Genomic DNA, 21,507 nt, shown 5'->3' with positions numbered 1-21,507 from the left:
TGCATAGAATGTATTAAGTAACCCTGTCCCCAGAAAGGCTCGCAATCTGCATTCTCAGAATCTTTCAGTGAATGACCGGGTGATAAAGAAATTAATAATTGTGTATAATTCATAGAATTGAACTTTCATACATGACCAGATGAATGATATGCCACGAATGTTGGAAATGTATAATTCTGCTACAACTTTCCTAACATACAAAATGATAGGCTAAATATCTATTGTTAATTAATGATCATCTCGTGGATACAGACCTATGGACTCTCACACCGTGGCATGACTTGAGTTGCCAGTGCCCTTGGAAAATACAAGTATTGCACCCCATGCCCCAGAAATAATGTCCCCTAAGTGCCCCCTTAAAACAAAGATTCCCCTAGTGCCCCCTTAAAAAGAAATTATGAAACTGAGTTCCCACTCCAAAAGTAATAAGTCCACCTTTCTGCCACTCTGTACAAAAAGGTAAAGTTTATACTTTATTGTATTGACCAAGTCCTCTTCTCCCTGCACACGGAGCAGGTTGGCATAGGTGGTACTAGACAAGAGACATTATTGACCAGCATGTCTTGTAGTCCACAGGCATACAGCAGCATGAGGCCTAATAATGCAGAGACTCCCTGCTCTGCCATAGGATCCAACTGTGTTGTGTAATGTTAACCCCTTACCGACCAGGGGTATTTTTGGTTTTGCATTTTTATTATTTGCTCCCCTTCTTCCCAGAGCCATAACTTTTTTAAATTTTTGGTCAAAATGGTCATGTGAGAACTTGCTTTTTGCAGGACGAGTTGTGCTTTTGAACGACACCAATGGTTTTACCATGTTGCATAACAGAAAATGGGAAAAAAATTCCAAGTGCGGTGAAATTGCAAAAAAAAGTGCAATCCCACACTTGTTTTTTGATTGGCTTTTTTGCAAGGTTCAATAAATGCTAAAAATGACCAGCCATTATGATTCTCCAGGTCATTACGAGTTCATAGACACCGAACATGTCTAGGTTCTTTTTTATCTCAGTGGTGAAAAAACATTTCCAAACTTTGCTAAAGAAAAAAAAAAAAAAGTTGCCATTTTCCGAGACCCATGACCTGTCTATTTTTTAAGATCTGGTGCTAGGTGGGGGCTTATTTTTTGCATGCCAAGCTGACATTTTTATTGATACCATTTTGGTGCAGATATGATCTTTTGATCACCCGTTATTGCGTTTTATTTCAGTGTTGCAGCGACCAAAAAAACGTAATTCTGGGGTTTACATTTTTTATCGCTACGCCGTTTACCGATTTGATTAATTCTTTTTTTTTATATAGATAGGGCGATTTTAAAGGCGGTAATACCAAATATGTGTAAATTTGTTTTTTTTTAATGGTATTATTTTGAATGGGGCGAAAGGGGGGTGATTTCAACTTTTATTTTTTTTTAATTTTTTTATATTTTTAAAAACATTTTATTTTACTTTTTGCATACTTCAACAGTCTTCATGGGAAACTATAAGCTGCACTTGTCCGATGACCTCTGGTACATACAGCAGGGCTGCAGCCCTGCTCTATGTATCAGAAATGCTCACTTGTTATGACCGCCGACCACCAGGCGGTGCTCATATCTATCCAGCAATGACAACCACAGGGGTCTTCTCCTGACCCCGGGTTGTCATGCCAACCCATCGGTGACACGCTGTCATGTGACACGGGCGCCGATGGGAGGAAGAAAGGACGGCTTCCTGCGGGTGCATGTTAAATGCCGCTGTCAGAGTTTGACAGTGGCATTTAACATGTTAACAGCCGCGGGTGAATCGCGATTTCACCCACGGCTGTTCCGGTCACATGTCAGCTGATCAGATCAGCTGTCATGGCCCGGAAAAGGTGCGGGTTCATCGCCGGAGCCCGCACTAAACAGGGGGAGGCGTCCAATGACGGACGGTGTGTGTAATTGGACATTAAGGGGTTAATGCCCATACAGATGAAAGTGGCCCTTGCCTGGAGATTCAGGACACCCGACCAGAAGTCTGAGATATATGCATTACCCTAGATCTTCAGTGCTAGCGACATCACTGCTACTTTTTCTTTCTTTTGAAATTTTGTACCCACTAAGTACCACCCATTTCCCCTAACACCACTGCTTTTACATTCTTTAGCGAATGTTGTGCATGGCCAATTCACATTATCAAAATATTTCCTAAAGAAAAAGTAATAGCTAGGGGGTGTCACATTTTTTGTGTCCAGAAATATATCCAATGTGTATAGGTGGTGCTATGCCAATGTAAGATGTGTATGGTCATCTTTTCTAATGCATCTATACACTTCTTTTGACTTGCATACTTTCCAATATTTATCTAGTATTATTGGTCAGCAGTGTTACAGATTAGACAGGATCAATTAATATTGTTTCCTGAACAGTACAATTTACCCTAATATTATAAATCACTATCTGCAACAGAGCTGAAAAGGTTACTATGACTAATAGCGTCCGTATATGGAACAGTTTCTGTGGTCACTGTCTTCTAAACAGCACTTCAATTAATTTGCCCAGAAGTCTAAATTAATCCCCATAACGAGATTGTTAGCGAGATCACTGGAACGTCACCGATTTTGTGATGCAACAGCGATCTCACCAGCAATCTCGCTACGTGTGACACATAGCGGCGACCGGCCCCCCCGCTGGATATCGCTGATCGTGCTCGAATGTCCCAGGCCATTTTTCGATCATTGGCGACCCGCTGGCCAGCACGCATCGCTGTGTTTGACGCCGACGAGCGACCTCGTTGGCGACGCAGAACTCGGGGACGCAGGCGTGAGTCGTCAGAATAGCTGCTGTGTGAAAGGTCCCAACGACCGCCGAGGTCATTTTACGGATCGCCGCATCGTTGCGTAGATCTGCCTGTTTGACAGCTTACTAGCGATCATGTAGCAACGCACCAGCGATCCTTACCAGGTCAGTTCCTTGTCGGGATCGCTGGTACATCGTAACGGTACCCTTACACAGATACAATCACCCAGAACCCCTTCAGGTTAGGCCTCTTTCAAACTTCCGTTTTTTGTTGTCAGTTAAAATCTGCTAAAATGGCGGAAAGCGGATCCGTTTGTAACTGATGCAAACGGATGCCACCGGACCGTTTTTTTTGACGGATCCATTGAATGCAGAATTTTAAAGGAGCCGCAGTCCGGGAAGAGGAGAGAGAGAGAGAGAGAGAATTTCAGGGTTAAATCCCCGGCTGACTTCCTTTCTCCGGGCATGCGCACTGTAAAATGTGGATTCTACAGCCAAAAAAACGTTGCAGGGTCCGTCCAGGCATGTCAGCGGACGCAAACATATTGGCGGATCCGCAAAAAAACGGATCCAACGGATGGCCATCCGTCAAGATCCGCCGGTAATGCAACTCAATGGGGAAAAAAACGGATCCGCCAAAAAAAATGGCGGATCCGTTTTTTTCAAGAACTGGCGGATTTTGACTGATGGTCAAAAACTGAAGTGTGAAAGAGGCCTTAAGTGACCAGATAACAAAGTTACAAGTTAAAGAGGTTTTCCACTGCTAGGACAACCCCTTCTTAAATTAAATGTTCGGCCCCAACAAAATTATAAAACCTATTCTCACCTCGAGCACTGGTTCTATACCTGCGGTGTCGGCACTCTTGCTCCCGGGGCTCTCGTGCAGTGAAATGACACGTGATGCCCAGCGCCCAATCAGCACTGGCGTCACTGCCTCTGCGCAAACTGAACATGAAGATGAACTGCAGCCCTGGCTTCCTCTTCATGTTCAGTTTGTGCGAAGGTGGAGGCAGTGATTCCAGAGCTGATTGGGTGCTGGTGTCACGTGTCACAACAGCGCATCTTTGCCCCGGGGAGAGTGAGTGCCAACACTGGAGGGGAGTATAAGCTTTATTATTCTATCGGGGCCGAACATTTAGAATGGGTTTTTCTAGTAGTGGACAACCCCTTTAAATCTATCTGCTCATGTGATTGTATCTCAGATGATGACTTCATCCTTGCTTAGATAGTAAAAAGAAACATAACTCCTAAACTAGAAGTGAAGTAAATTGGCAATTTCCGCAGTGCCCCCATAACTATCCCAGCTGCTATACCCCTACAGATTATTTCATACCCAACAGATTTTTGGCGATTCTGATGTGATCTTCCCATAATCTAATAACTTAGTTCAGACTGCCTGTCTCTCTGCCATTGAGTGACACAAGGGCTGGATTTTAAACAGTCCAATTTATTATTTCCGAGCGAAAACAGATTTGTGACATTTTAAGACAGCGCTGGAATGTTAGCTTTCAGTTGCAAACGCCTGGAGAAAGCGGGCAATGCACATTCTCTATTTGTCGACTAAATGACCTTTAGGGGTTGGGAGTTGTTGGTGTAAAATGCGTATGTAATAGTCAAAGGTCCCTCGCTTGAGACCCACATCTTTTAGCCAAAGCAGAGAAAGCCGCTAGATACTGCGATCTTCCCTCTGGAAGAATCTGGCTTGTTCATGACTTAGACAGAGACCCCATTGATTTCAATAGACATTGTATAATGCTTCATTATCCCTGCAGCATGGATATAGAACGATCTAGGTATATGTTTCAATCATTTTACAAATGTTTCGAGATAATACAAATATTCTTGGTGCATAAATAAAAGATAAGATTTACAGTGAAGACTGAAATTTACATGTAAATGCAGAAGAAAAGAGGCGCAGGGTGGGGGGTTCTCGATATAATTCTGCATAGCAGCATATCTATATAGCATCTCACCATCCTAGACTAATATTAGAGCAATACAATACAAAAATGTACACACAAGAATTACTAACAGTTTTCCTTTTTTTTTTTTTTTTTTTTACAGAAGACTGTAACTTGGCACTTTTGGAAAGCTGAGGACAAAAAGTTGCTGACTAAGTAGGTCATACTGAATTGTATAATTACCGAACATGTTTATTTGTATGCTCAGTTTCCTTTCCCTATAGGAGACAGCTCAGATCAGCAAAAATTGGCTCCTTGTTACAAAGTATCAGTATATTCTACAGCTTTGCTCACAAGGGGACCAGGAATGATAGTCCGATCACATGTCCAGTTTTCTTTCGTTTGTAACAGATACAGTTTTATCTTAAACAAAAAAAAATGATCCTCTACAAATGGAACATAAATATCTGCAAAATTAAAAACAAAGTTTTCCATTTTTTTTAATGTATCAATCTTTTTAAAAAAAGACAACCGAAAAGTGGAAACTTTGGTTTACGTATTGTATCGGTTATTGTTGCGCTTTTGCGATACGTGTCTCTAAGCACATGTAGTGTCCATTTACCATTCTTGCTATCCTGGCAGGATGAGATGTTAGGGGGTCGTTTGCAGTGAGAGACATTGAGCAGAAACCTGGGCATGCAGGGCATAGACCTAAGTATGGGAGTGTCCTGCTGTATCGGAGATGGTTGGGACCTATGTACTGTATTTTTCGGACTATAAGAAGCACCCCAGATTTTCAAGGCAAAAAAAATGAATGCGTCAAATGGGGGTCCATCTTACAGTCCTAATTCAGCTTACTGGGTACAGAATCTGCAGTGCTGGTGGAGCGGGGTCACAGTAGGTGTTCGATGGTCCATCTTGGGACGAAAGCCCGTTGCAGAGATATCAATCTGCGCATGCGCCACCTCCGGCAGCCATTTTACTGGAGGCCACCGCATTGCAGCAATGGAAGTGTGAGGGTTCTGGGCTTTCACAAAATGTCGGTAGAGCCTCCACACCACCAGGCACCACCGAACCTGCCGCACCAGTCTGGGATGGGAGTCTGATCATTGCCCTGCAGCGTCGGACCACCAAACTCCCCCTCTTCCCAGTCCAGAGACGGCAGAATCGCCCGACTTCTGCTGCCGCCACACTCCTGGTAAGTGCATCTAGGCTATAATACGCACCCCCATTTCTCCCAAAAATTCTTGGGGGAAAAAAGTGCATCTTATAGTCCGAAAAATATGGTATTTATTTTTTGTTCATTTATTCATAGTTGCAGCTGTCAGATCTTTTTCATTTTTATGTAAGTTTCACTATATGACATTTGATTTGATGCTACTTTTTGGGGTCTGTAAAGCTGTGTGCACATATAGTGTAAATACTGTGTTTTTTGCTTTCAGCATGTGTTTTGCTGGTGTCCACACCAAACTAAGCAATAACTATTATGTGGGGTATTATGTATTAACTAGTGAATGTGTTTAGGTTATACTGTAGGTCATAAGGAGTGATAGTGTTTTATAGTTCAATGTAGAGGTTATAGTTCATAAGGTTGGAAAATGTAGAAGTTATAGCTCATAAAGTGGGACGATTTGGCAGATATAGTTCATAAGGATGGACAATGTGCAGGTTATAGCTCATAAAGGGGGATGATATGGAGGTTATAGTTCATTATGGTGGATGGTGTGGAGATTATAGTTTGTAAGGGTGGCTGATAAGGGGTGATGGTGTCTTATAGTCTATTCGGGTGGATGGTGTGAAGGCAATATTTTTTAGGAAAGGACAGCGTGGAGGCTAATTATGATAAGAGGAACTGTGTGGGGGAATACAGTTTATTGAAAAAGTATTCATACCCCACAAACTATTCCAAATTTTTTTCACATTACACCTACAAACCTAAATGTATTTTGGGGGGATTTTAGGTGATATATAGTGGCATGTAAAAGTTTGAGCACCCCTGATCAAAATTACTGTTATTGCTAAAGGTTAATCAAGTTGAAGATAAAATGATCTCTGAAAGGCATAAAGTTATAGTTGACACATTTCCTATGTTTTTTAGGAAGGAAAAAATACATTTTCATCTTTTAAATTTTAAAAAATACAAAAAGGAAAATATACCAATGCAAAAATTTGGTCACCCAGTGTGGTTAGTACCCCATTTTGAAAGTATTACAGCTTGAAAACAATTTTTGCAGCCAGAAAAGAGTCTTCTGTGAGATTCCTTGGTCATCTTGCATGCACTGCTATTTTCAGATCTAACCACAGATTTTCAATGATGTGCAGACCAGGGGACTGTGAGGGCCATTGTAAAACCTTCAGCTTGCGCCTTTTGAGGTCGTCTGTTGTAGATTTTGATATGTGTTTAGGATCATTATCCATTTGTAAAAGCCATCCTCTTTTCAATTTCAGCTTTTTTACAGATGGTGTTATTTTTGCATCAAGAATTTTTGGAAATTTAATTTAATCTATTCTTTCCTCTATCTGTGAAATGTTCCCTGTGCCATTGGCTGCAACACAACCCCAAAGCATGATTGATCTACTCCCATGCTTAATGGTGACAAGATGTTCTTTTCCTGAAATTCTGTGTCCTTTTTTCTCCACACATACCTTTGATCAATTATGGCTAAAGAGTTATAATTTACCCTCATTGGTCTTCATGACTTGTTTCCAAAATGCATCAGGCTAGTTTAGATGTTTCTTTGCATACTTCTGGTACTGAATTTTATGGTGAGGATGTAGGAGAGGTTTGTGGCTATGACTCTTCCATATTTGTTCAGCTGTCTCTGAACAGTAGAACAATGTAATCCAACTCCACAGTTTGCTAAATCTTTCTGAAGGTATTTTGCAACCAAGCAGGGGTTCTGATTTGCCTCTCTAGCAATCACTGAAATTTTGCTTGGTCTTCCAGACCTTATCTTGACCTAGCTTTCTCCTGCTTTGTGGGCCGCCATCATTTTCATATTCAGGCTGCTAGGCAGCTGCTTAGAAGAATCCATGGCTGCTGTTTTTTTCGCAAGGTTAGAGGAAGCTGGGTTTTTATAACACCGTGAAATTTGCATCATCTGCACTTTCCTAACAATGATAACAAACAGGCCATAACCCTATCAGGCTAATTAAGGTCTGAAACCTTGGTCAAAGTTATCTGAGCATACAAATCTCCAAGGTTGCCTTAACTTTTGCATTGGCCCGTTTTCTTTTTTGCAATTTTTAACATGTAAAAAATGACAATATTTTTTTTTCCTAAAATACAAAGGAAATGTGTGATCTTTAATTTTAGGACTTGCTGAATACAGATGCTGATACTGTTGAAACCAGTGTTGGAGAAGTGACACTACCTCTCCCATCATTCCCCTTCTGTGTCTGACGTCTCATCCAGTGGACACGATGACATCACTTAATTGCGCCACATTGTGTCAGGCAGTGGAGATGCTGAGTTGATGAGTTGCAAAGACCAGAGCAGCGGGGGAACGGGAAAGGTGAGTATTTTTTTTTTAAATCAGTGAGTATGTGGTGGCCATAATACTGGTGAACTAAGGTGGTTTCATTATACTATATGTACTATATGGGGGGCTGCATTATACTTTGTGGGGACTGCATTATAGTATATGGGGCTGCATTATACTATAGGGGGTTGCATTATACTCTGTGGGCGTTTCATTATTCTCTATGGGGCAGCATTATACTATATGGGGCCGTATTATGTTATATAAGGCTGCATTATACTTTAGGGCGGCTGCATTATACTTTATGGGGGCTGCATTATACTGTATGGGGGCTGCATTATACTGTATGGGGGCTGCATTATACTGTATGGGGGCTGCATTATACTGTATGGGGGCTGCATTATACCGTATGGGGGCTGCATTATACCGTATGGGGGCTGCATTATATTCTATGGGGCTGCATTATACCGTAAGGGGGCTGCATTATACTCTATCAAGGACTATGAGGAGTGTATTATACTATATGTACCATGTGGATGCTGCATTATACTCTATTGAGGACTATTGGTTTCACTGTACTTCATTGAGGACTCTGGGGAGTGCATTATACTGTATGGAGGACTATGAGAAATGCATTATACAATAGAGGAATATGGGGCACATTATACTATATAGAGTATATACTATATAGACTATAGGGTGCATTATACTATGTGGAGGATTATGGGGTGCATTATACTAAAGGAGCAAAATGCTGCCTATTCATCGAGTGATTGGATTGTTTATACTGGAACAAAAATCATTGTTCTCAGCAGCACGGTGTGAACTGCAGAGGTGCTGCTGATAACATGATATTGTATGGGGACAGATTGATCTACTGGTGATTGTTCTGTCCCCATCATTCTTCCTCAGCCGATGTAAAGAGGCCAAGAAACAAGCACAGAATGACTTCAATATTGTCGATAACGCTCGATTAACAGCCTGAACTCAGTGCATGTAAATACATAGTAAATGTTTCTGTGTGATGGTGCAATATGTTAGCATTTGGGGGCACATTTTAAACTTTTGCCCAGGGTCCCACTTTGTCTAACACTAGCTCTGACTAGGAGTTTTAGGTTTATGTTATACATATATCTGTTGTGTATATAATTGATAGCTGTACTAACATTGCTGCTCTATTCATATATTGATATTGGTACTGGCGATGTACTCATGTACTGTTCATGGTTCTGGTGCTGTATTCCTGTACTGATGATGGTTCTGGTAATGCATTCATATACTGATTGTTATTCTGGTAATGTTTTCATGTTCTGGTAGTAGTTTTGGTAATATATTCATGTACTGATGGTGGTTCCGGTGCTGTCTTTATCTACTGATGGTGGTTCTGGTCCTGTATTAATTTACTGATAGTGGTTCAGATGATGTATTTATGCACTGAAGATAGCTCTAGTGTGGATTTTATGTACTGATGATAGTTCTGGTGATGTATTCATGTATTGATGGTGGATCTGGTGTTATATTCATATACTGCTGGTGGTTCTGGTGCTGTATCCCTTCCAGGGCCGGCATTAGTGGCATGCAGACCAAGCAGCTGCCTAGGGCCCCCACTTCCTCAGGGGCCCCAGCTAGCGGCACATCACACAGCTGCTATGGAGCCCGTGAGGCAGGGGGGCCCGCCTGCTCCCAGCGCCAACTCCCCCACCGCCACCGCATTGAACTATACCGGCGATTGCCAGTACAGTTCAAAGCAATGATGGAGGAGAGAGCGTCAGCTGATGCTCCCTCTCCTATCATTCCCTGCTCTGCCTCTGACACAGCGGGTGCCCGATGACGTCATCGTGCTCTCACTGTGTGCCAGGCAGAGCAGGAGTTTTTTTTTTTAATATATCAGTGTGAGTACTGGACTGTGGGGCCATTCGGGGGGGCTATATACTATGCTGGGCTATATACCATGTGGTTTTCTGGGCTATATACTATGCTGGGCTATATACCATGCTGGGCTATATACCGTGTGGTGCTGGGCTGTATACTATTCTGGGATATATACCATGTGGTGCTGGGCTATATACCATGCTGGACTATATACTATGCTGGGCTATATACTATGCTTGGCTATATACCATGTGGTGCTGGGCTATATACCATGCTGGGCTATATACCATGTGGTGCTGGGCTATATACCATGCTGGGCTATATACTGTGCTAGGCTATATACCATGTGGTGCTGGGCTATATACCATGCTGGGCTATATACCATGCTGGTTAAAAACACATGTGACATGCATTAAAGTGAACAGGTCGGTTGGACAGTGTTCACACCACCCAAAGACTGAAACACAAAGAAGAAACACAGTATGACAAACGTGCAAAAATACTCTGCTGTAAAAAATATATCACAGTAGACAGCAAGTGCTAGTAAAAAATGATAACAAAAACAGGGTATTTAGTTGATAGGTTTTTTGCAAAAAATGTATACTAAGCCACTTCACCAACGTCACGGTATACCCATCTCGGAGCAGTCCTATCTAATGTATTCAAAACCTGATCATGTGAACAGTACCTATATGAGCAGGATTCAGAAAGACGCTTCCTGATGTGGGCACGCTGTGTAAGACGGCTCTTTATATGCATGTCACACAAGAGAGGGGCGGGGATCCCCCAAACCTTGCGTAAGCAAGAAACTAATAGATTAAAAACACATGTGACATGCATAAAAGTGAACAGGTCGGTTGGACAGTGTTCACACCAGCCAAAAACTGAAACACAAAGAAGAAACACAGTATGACAAACGTGCAAAAATACTCTGCTGTAAAAAAATATATATATATACCATGCTGGGCTATATACTATGCTGGGCTGTATACTGTGCTGGGCTATATACTCTGCTGGGCTATATACCGTGCTGGGCTATATATCATGGTGTGCTATATACTATGCTAGGCTATATACCATGTGGTACTGGGCTATATACTATGTTGAGCTATAAAAAAGAAATCCAGCAAGAACTCAGCAAACCAGGGTTGGTAGTCCCATTTGCGTTTATTTCTGCCATGAACTCTGGTTTCTGATCCTTGTGGGTCGTTTTTTTACCTTGTTGAAGAAATAAAGAAAAGCATCATTTTACTCCAACCTTGGTTTGCTGAGTTCTTGCTGGATTTCTTTTTTGTTCTCCTATTGAAGGATCTACTCCTAATCCAGTCCGTGCAGGTTCTTGATTACCAGGTGGGAAAGACCCATGAGTCTCATTGCTGCAGCTGGACACTGACACACATACTATGTTGAGCTATATACCATATGGTGCTGGGCTATATACCATGCTGGGCTATATACCATGCTGGGCTATATACCATGTGATGTTGGGCTATATACCATGCTGGGCTATATACTATGCTGGGCTATATACCATGCTGGGCTATATACTATGCTGGGCTATATACCATGTGGTGCTGGGCTATATACCATGCTGGGTTATATACTATGCTGGGCTGTATACTGTGATTGGCTATATACTGTGCTGGGCTATATACTCTGCTGGGCTATATACCGTGCTGGGCTATGCCACCATGCTGGGCTATATACCATGTGGTGCTGGGCTATATACCATGCTGGGCTATATACCATGTGGTGCTGGGCTATATACCATGTGGTGCTAGAATATATACCATGTGTTGCTGGGCTATATACCATGTGGTACTGTGCTATATACCATGTGGTACTGTGCTACATGGTGGTTACATTATATTCTATGGGGAGGTGGCCTGTATTATATTCTATTTGGGGCTACATTATATTCTATGGGGGGACTGTATTATATTTATTATATTCTATGGGGGGGTGATTGCATCATACTCTATGAGGGGGCTACATTATACTATATGAGGAGGCTACATTGTATTCTATGGGGGGCTGCATTATATTCTATGGGGGGCTAGATTATATTGTATGGGGCTTTATTATATTCTATGGGGGCTACATTATACTATATGAGGAGGCTACATTGTATTCTGTGGGGGGGCTGCATTATATTCTATGGGGGGCTAGATTATATTGTATGGGGGCTTTATTATATTCTATGGGGGCTGCATTATACTATATGAGGAGGGCTACATTGTATTCTATGGAGGGGATACATTATACTATATAAGGGGCTGCATTATACTCTATGAGGGGGTTGCCATATATTCTATGGAGGGGTTACATTATATTCTGCGGAGTGGCTGCATTATACTCTGAGGGGCAGCTGCATTATGCTCTAAGAGATGGCTGCATTATACTGTAAGAGGGGGCTGCATTATATTTTATGGGGGTTACATTATATTGTATGGCGGGGCTGCATTATACTCTGTGGGGTGGCTGCATTATGCTATATGTAGGGCTGCGTTATACTGTATCGTGGACTATGGGGAATACATTATATGAAGAACTATGGGGTGCATTATACTATGGGAAGTGAATTGTACTACATGGATGACTATGGCGGTGCATTATACTATATGGAGCACTATGAGGAGTGTGTTATACTATGTGGAGGACTGAGCAGTGTATTTTAATGGAGGGCTATGAGGAATGTATTATACTATATTGAGGACTATGGGGAGTGTATTATACTATATGGATGACTGAGGAGTGTATTATACTATATGGAGGACTATGGGGCACATTATATTATATTATATGGATTACTATAGGGAGTGTATTATACAATATGGAGGACTATAGGGAGTGTATTATACAATATGGAGGACTATGGGAGACATTATATTATATGCAGGACTATGGGATGTAAACCTGTGATGTGCTGCTGATAACATGATACTGTATGGTGATCTGTTAGTGATCCATTAGTGATTGTGTGGTGTTTGCAGGTATGCAGGATGCAGTGACGAGTTGCGAGACGGTTTGGTGCTTTATATGACAACGTTTATAGGCCTAGAGGTAACTATCCTCAGTCACAGCCTGACCAACAAAAAGGGGTAGCAAGGGTTGCCCTTGCAGGGGCTCTATACAAGCAAACACAAACGGGGTAGAACACGGCTACGTCCGGCACGAGCCGGTCACTATAGGGCCGCAGTATGGCCGACTACGGGTCCTTAATTATATAGTCAACTTAGCCGTCCAGACGTCCCTCGCCATTCGGGATGGTGGTCTTTCGGCGTAGCAGTCACTGGGCCCAGCTGCTGAAGAGTCGACGTAGCCTTCGAGCGTTCCGACGCTCCGGTGACACTGGGGCACCTCCGGCCCCGGAGGAGTCCTTGGATGAGTGGGCCACGGCCCCCAGACTGGAGTGAGTGGTAGCGGTGCGGGGTGGCGAGTGGCAGGCCACCTGTGCAGCTAGCAGCTGCGACGGGGAATCTGTGGCAAGCAGAGGCTCGGCCCCTGCCACGAACCGGAGTGGGACAGTGGTGGCTGCCGATGGCACTGGACGTGCCGCGACCACTGGTGAGGGCAGGGCGGCTGTGGGTGGTGGGAGACAGGCCGCAGCCGCGGGCTGGAGCGAGGCGGCAACGGCCGCGAGCGACTGCGGGTAGGCCGCAGCCGCGGGCTGAGGTGGGGCAGCAGGTCTCGGACGGTTGTCTGGGCACCGTCCCTCTGATGTCCTAAGTGAGCGTCTCCCCTGGCACTGGTGAGTCGCTTTTGCTCTCAGTTGCTCCCAAGGTCTCCTGCTGCTTGTGTCCCAGTCTGCTGACTCATCGTGACTAGCGCTCCCCGCCCCTTTTATACTGGCTCCTCCCCCAGCCCACCTGTCCATCTCAGCGGTCCGTCCCTGAACTCTGTCCCCCGGGAACATTTTCCCCCAGAACCCATTTGACGGTCTCCTTGGTTCCGACCCGGACAGCCGGCTGGGACCCCCTCTTCCACAATTGTTCTGTTCCCATCATTCTTTCTCAGCCAATGGAAAGAGGTCGGGAAACAAGTGTTGAACGACTTCAATATTGTTGGTTACACTCATTTAGCGGCCTGAACTCAGCGCATGTAAACACAAACGAAATGTTTCTGTGTGATGTGCAATATGTTAGCATTTGGGGCCCCATTTTAAACTTTGCCTAGGGCCCCACTTTACCTAAAACCGGCCCTGATCCCTTCATAGGAGACTATGATTTGTTTTATATACTGTGTTTTATATGTTTTGACTGGTTTTATATCGTATACTCGATCAGACAATTGCTGGTTAAAGTCTCTTATGAGGACTAAATAATAATGACTTAATACTGAAAAAGCAAAACCAATAATGGAATTGTGTTTGTTCACTTCAAGTTTAAATTCACTGCAGGGAAGGGCGCCATTTCAATCTTCACGTCAGGAAGCAGAAAAGCTAGAATCCGTCCCTGAGTTGGTGGACCACACAGTCAGCATATCTCAATCTAAGCCTGAGTAGTACACACCCTGCGAAGTAGAGGTAGTAACATGTCTTACTAGTTGTACTAGTCACCTGTGAAAAAAACATTTATAAGAACATATTTACTACAAATATTAAGGCTAAGTTTCCATAAGTATTTGGGGTGTTTTTTTTATATTGCAGATTTTCTGCAGCATTTCTACACTTATTATCTAAATTACCGGTATGTTAATTGAGGTTTTTCATTGTGTTTTTGAGTGCATTTTTTTTACATGCATTTATTTTCCTGTGCTTTTTTACTTTTTTTAGTATTTCATGTTTTAAGTAACACTGCTTTGTTTTGGAAACTTGTTATTTAATTGGGCAGCACGGTGGCTCAGTGGTTAGCACTGCAGCCGTGCAGCGCTGGAGTCCTGGGTTCAAATCCCACCAAGGACAACAGGAGTTTGTATGTCCTCCCCGTATTTGCGTGGGTTTCCTCTGGGTACTCTGGCTTCCTCCCACGTTCCAAAGACCATACTGATAGGGAATTTAGATTGTGAGCCCCGGCGGGGACAGTGATGAAAATGCGTGTAAAGTGCTGCGGAATATGTTAGTGCTATATAAAGATCATTATTATTTAATTTTGATAACATTTATTGATGAAGTCATGTGCCGATTGTGTTTTAATGCTTTTCCACTGTGGAATAAAATCACATACATACATAGAGGGAATTCAATTAGAAACTTTAGGGTACGTTTCCACGTACCGTAATGTCTACACTTTGGACGGAGTGGAAACCCTGCTCCGCCCAAAGCGCCGCCCCCTTCTGTACATGCGTCTCCACAAGGTAAACAGACATGCAGCAGTCTAAAAAGATGTGCCGCATGTCCGGTTTAGCGGGTGTTTCACCCGCGTATTCGGACTATTCGGACGCATAGTGGAGACGGGATTTCATAAAATCCTCTCCACTATGCTGTAACATCTGTCCACTGCAGATTAAACGCTACAACTGTTCAATCCGCAGCAAATACTGAATGTTTCCGCTATGTGGAAACATACCCTTAGGCCGGAGTCACACTGGCGAGGAATACGGGTGCGTGAGAGGCGCAAAAAGCACGCATTAGACACGGACCAATGATTCTCTATGGGGTCACTCGCACCAGGCGTATATTTCTCCTCCGTATCCTCCGCTCCGTGCCACTCGCAGCATGCTGCGATTGTCAGCGTACTACGCCCGTAGCACGCCAATGCAAGTCTATGGGTGCGCAAAAAATACGGATTACACACTGAACACACGTGTGACCTGCGAGCAATACGCAGGTCTTTTGGCTGGTGAACAGGAAATGGGCCAATCCATCATCAGGAAGCGCAGACATGCAAATGAGCTCAAAAAGCGCTCCAGACATCCAGGAAGTACGCCTCCACGGAGTACAGCAGCAGCATGGCGTCCACTTACATAAATGTGGAGATGCTAATTGTGCTGGTGCAGGAGCGTCCAGAAATATGGGACCCACGCGACGCAAACTATGCGAACCGCACAAGAAAGGAGGCGTCATGGAGGCGCATCTGTCGCCAGATGTACCATGACTTCGGTGACAGACCACGTGATGAGCAGCAGAAAATTCGTAAGTGCAACCATAAAAATATAATTAACGTTAGCGCGCGCTATAAAATGACTCTACAATGAGCCCCCCCCCCCTTCCTGGGCATGTAATTTTAGCCTCATGAGGCCGTTACATTAGGATGTGACACGTGGCTTCACACAGCCATAATTAGGGGTTAGGCCACAAGCTCCTCATCCTCCTAGCCACTAAAATTAGTTTCAGGGGAGCTAATGAGACCCTGGGTATCGGCCCAAATACATATGCCACCATGGGTAGAACGCACACCCCATAAGGCCCCATGCCTAGACTACTGTTTGAAAATGTGACCTCTCAAATATGTGATTTTGACAATCTTTCCTGTCACATTGCAGTGGAAGATGTGATGAAACGGTGGAGAAGCATCCGGGACCAGTACCGCCGGGAACGCCAGCAGCGGTCCAGGAGTGGGGATGCTGGCCATGTCAAGCGGAAATATATATATTATGACCGGCTGAACTTCCTAGCCCCAATTCTGGCTCTGAGACCGTAAGTACATACCTCACACCACATGACACAAAAACATTACACAAATACTTTACAGGGACAAAAATATTGATGTATTTTTGCCTCTGTTCTATTTCATAACAGAACTCAATCCAACCTTACGGATCGAGGAACGGCCTCAGAGGCAGAGCCCATTATTGATCCTGTAGGGGATGAGGTGGCTGGCCCATCTTCTCCCCCTACAAGAAGGATGTCTGAAGAGGAGGCATCACAAGACCACCCAATGGGTGCCCGACACAACACACCACCAGGACGGTCTGCAGCTGCAACCTCACCCATCCTGGAAGAGATGGGCAACTTGAGCAGCAGCCCAACTGCCCAGATCAGGCCCTCCCCACAGGCTGCTCTTGCATCACGGCGAATAATAAGAAGGCGCCAGGTCGCCATTCAAGAGAGCCGGACCCATGTGGACACTGGGGTGCTGAATTACTTGTCCAGAGTCACTACAGATGATGGTGAGGAGGCCTATGCACGTAGCCTCACCCTTTATCTCCGTGCCCTTACCCGTGAGGTCAGGCTCCGTATTAGGGGGTGTATTCAGATCCTGCTTGATGCAAGCACCCCCCCCAATACCCCATATGAGGTGTTTGAATTTCTGGAGAGGTGGCAGCTCTCACCAAGAAATTTAATGCGCATGAGACCATCCACACAGATGCTTGCTCAAGCAGGGTCTGAACAGCCCCTAATACGTGGGCCAACACCTCAACCCCTTCCTCCCCCTACCCATCCTTCTATTCCGCAGCCCCAAATGTCTTCATCAAGCCAACCCCACCAATATGGCCACTTGTAACCCACCCAGTGTTAGAGGCTGGTCCCAACCTGGTTGGGGACGATCTGGCTATCTTGGTGGGTATGAGCCACGGGCCTACCAGAGCCAACAAGAAGCCCCTCACCATCATCATTATTACTCTGGGCAGTATCACCAACAGGCCCAGGAGGCTGGACAACAACAGCATCATGGGCAACAGTATGGCCCCACACAGGGCGATGTTGGCCACAATGTCCAGCAGCACCCACAGGCTGTTCCTCCCCGTTCCCCTTCCCCTACATATGAGGATTTATGAATCAAAAATTTGGAGATGTCCAGTGACATGTATCTGGTGCTTCTAATCTAGACAAAAAAACAGGTGTTCTCCTTCACCAACATTTAGAACATAATTTAACACTCACATTTTTAAACAATGTTTTCCAAACATATGAAACAATCCATCATAACAGGCAATGCTACCTCACGCCTTTCACACCGATATTACATGTGTGTATAAAAGAGAATATTTAAATGCGCTATGCTGTTTTACCTGAAAAGATGAAAATACACTAATCACTTGCTAATGCATAGGAAAGGCGTGCTTGCCTTTAGTTAAGTAGTCAACTTTGTTATTAGCATTCTCTAGTAAACCAATTTGAGGCGACCAGCATTCACAATATCACGCTCTCTCTATGTCTTAACAAGTGAGTTTTGTATTTTCATCCTTTCCAGTATAGCATGCTTAAATATTGTCTGTTCTACAGACAGGTAATATCTGTGTGAAACATGTGAGGTAGCCTTGCCTGTCATGGTGGAATCTTTCTATGATTGGAAAACATTATGAGGAAATGTGAGTGTTATCTTATTCACTTTATTTTGGTGATGGAGCTCACCCTTTGTTGCCTAATCAAGGTTAATGTAGGCATGCAGCAATGTTGTAATTGCATAATGTTTGGTCCATTTTTTTTCCGTAATGTTAATGTTACACCAAGTTAAAGAAGGCCCAAAAGGTCTTTTTGGCCATTGCCAAATTTGTGTTCTGGCAAAATTATGTTTGCCTTTAAGCAAAACAAACAAAAAAAAGGCAAAACTAAAAATTTGTCTACTCTACTTAACGTCTCTGTGTGATTTCTCACTATCCATCACAACATACTTACAGACACCAACCAATGCAAAGAAACACTCATAGAGTCATAAAAAGGCTTGAGTATTATATATTTAGACACACTTTGAAATAAAGAAATTATAACATAGACACAGCATTCTCTTGCCAAGACGTTGCCCCCTCAGGTGAGATAAAGTAATTCGTGAATATATCACGCACTTTGAGGCCAGAGAGCGGTCTACGTTGAGGGATGATAGGTGGTCTCACCCTGTGCACATTGTCCGGCCTACGCACAACACCATCAGAGGAGGAACAATCATGGATCCTGGTGAAGTTATGCAGAACAACACAGGCTTTGACAACTTCATTCACATTTTGCTCACTCAACTGAATGGCAGACTGGAGTACCCGCCATTTGGCACAAAGAATCCCAAAGGAACACTCCACCAGTCGCCTAGCACGTGATAGGCGCAAGTTAAAAATTCTGCGCCTGTGGTCAAGGTTGCGCCGGGGATATGGCCTCATGACATTACGTGATAACTGAAAGGCCTCATCTGCCACAAGGACATAAGGGACTGATTGTTCGGGGGAGCCTGGTAGCTGGCGTGGTGGTGGGAGATCCAACTGGTTGGTGCGTAGCCGCCGACCCATTATGGAAGTATTGAAGACTCTAGAGTCTCCCGTCCTTCCATAGGCCCCAATGTCAACAATTATAAACTTGTATTGAGGGTCTACCAGAGCCAACAATACAACAGAAAAGTATTGCTTATAATTGAAGAATTGGGACCCTGAGTTCGGCGGCTTACGCACCCTGATATGTTTGCCATCCAGGGCCCCAATACAATTTGGAAACTGGCAGTCCTCCTCAAAGTCCCTTGAAATCCTTAACCAGTCTTCCATCCTGGGCTCGGGTAGGACCACCTGATGGAGTCTTGTCCAGATTTCTGCACATGTAGACCTCACTATGCCTGAAATGGTGGACTTTCCAATGAGAAACTTATGGTGGAGGGCGGCATAAGACAGGCCAGTGGACAGGAAGCTGTAGAACAACAGAAATAGTACAGGTTAGAATGGCTAAAGTAAAAAAAAATCAGTTACATGCCGACCAAACTTGGTAGGAAATGAGAGATAACAACACACACATATGTGGTGGCACAATGACTAAGTGATATGCAGGACATATTAGATGTAACATTCTGCTGTGTCAGGTGAAACATATTTTGAGTAAGATGAGGGTATTAAACATTGTCCAAGAAGGCCAAAAAACATAAATTAACACACACATTATGAACATAGAGAATGTGGTTGTGGAGTACATACCATATTGTGAGTAGAAGTCGCTCCTCTGCAGATATGGCTTTGCGCATCCTAGTGTCCTGAAAGGTGATCCCAGGGCGCACTGTCTCCAAGAGGCGATCAAATGTGGAAATGCTCATTCGACAGTACTGGTAAAATTTGTCCGGATGCTCCCGCAAAGACGAATAGAGGCGGTGAAAATGCCCTCTTGTGAGTCGTTGCCTCAAAAGTGGATGTACCCACATGCGTCTCCTCCTCCGCGGATCCACTATCACAGGATATGGTTGGCCAAAGCGCCGTGACAAAAGCCAGGTAAAGAGAACCTGCTCGGTTGTATTGAATGTCAGACCCTCTGCCATGCTGCACAAAGAACACCAACACACCTCGTGAAAGCAAGGTGAGAAATGTACAGAATGTAGGCAGCCACCTGTTTCTGAGTGTCTAAATAGGGTGCAGGCTACTGATTTAAATTGTTTGCAGGCCTCAAAACCGTTAAATGTCCATTTTGCAAGGCTGCGAGAAAATCTCGCCATACGGATTGCATACGGATTGCATACGGAGACACACATGCGCAAAATACGCGACCTCACCTTGCTTACGGATGACCTACGGACCACTATTTAGTGGTCATTGATCCGTATTACGCATGTAAAATACTGACCGGATTTTGCGCATGTTAGTGTGACTCCAGCCTCAGAGTGGGTTCATGCCATTTCTATCTGTCATAAGGCCGCTGTTGTGAGGTTAACAACATAATAGCTATTACATAAAAAAGTTTGACAAATAAAATGGGTGTAGCCATAAGTTTAATATATGCAAGTACAAAGCGGAAAATTGAAGAACACAATTTTCAAATAACATCCATTAAACAAAAAAACTTTTTTTATCAAAAAATGCTGACGAAACGCTCAAAAAGATGCCTGAGCATCCTCCTAGCAGAAAGTGCTTGGTGACTTTCAGAGTGTGAAGCATTTAACCCCTTTCTGACCTTGGACCTAATATTCCATCCATGTGCCCTGGGACTTAATGCCCATGGACGGAATAGTACGTCATACACGATCAGGGGCAGCGTGGCTGATCGCGGCCGTATGTCAGCTGATTCTCACGGACTGCTCCCGGCACTTTAACCCCCATCACACTGCGATCAAACATGATCGCAGTGTTCCTTTGCCATACAGAAGCACCGCAGAAAGGGGGCTCCCTGCGTGCCTCCCTCATCACGCGATGTGATCGCGTTGTTCTGAGGATCTCCATGGAGACCCCCGGCTCCAAGATGGCCGCGGGGTCCTTCCGGGTTTTGCAGTGAAGTGGCTTCAGTGCTTGCTAAAAGTAGGCACCGGCAAGCCTCCTTCACTGAGTGTCAGATGGCTGATCTGACACAGTGCTGTGCAAAGTGTCAGATCAGCGATCTGACATGATATAATGATGTCCCATCCTGGGACAATGTAATAAAGTAAAAAAAAAAAAACAACATATGAAAAAATATTTTTTTTAAAAATTCCTAAATAAAGAATAAATACAGTAAATATTTCCCCAATAAATACATTTCTTTATGTAAATAAAAAAACAATAAAAGTACACATATTTAGTATTGCCGTGTCCGTATCGACCCGACCTATAAAACTGTACCACTAGTTAACCCCTTTAGTGAACTCCAGAAAAAAAAACAAGGCAAAAAAACAATGCTTTATCATAACGCCAACTAAAAAGTGGAATAACAGGTGATCAAGAAGACGGATATAAATAAACGTGGT

At 43.8% G+C, this 21,507-nt stretch overlaps 1 protein-coding gene across 1 annotated transcript in view; it reads left to right on the top strand.

Annotated features, from left to right (window-relative positions):
• EFS (embryonal Fyn-associated substrate) overlaps positions 1-21,507 on the top strand; it is a 104,823-nt gene that overhangs the window by 16,176 nt on the left and 67,140 nt on the right. Inside the window, exon 2 of the mRNA XM_073575396.1 lies at positions 4,819-4,871. The gene's annotated coding sequence lies outside the window, so the exon portion shown is untranslated. The remainder of the gene's footprint in view (positions 1-4,818; positions 4,872-21,507) is intronic.

This window comes from Dendrobates tinctorius, unplaced genomic scaffold, assembly GCF_039654945.1.
Source record: "Dendrobates tinctorius isolate UK_male_01 unplaced genomic scaffold, ASM3965494v1 ptg000044l, whole genome shotgun sequence".
NCBI lineage: Eukaryota > Metazoa > Chordata > Amphibia > Anura > Dendrobatidae > Dendrobates > Dendrobates tinctorius.
Note: the sequence above shows the minus strand (reverse complement) of the source record. Positions and strands in the feature narration are given on the sequence as shown.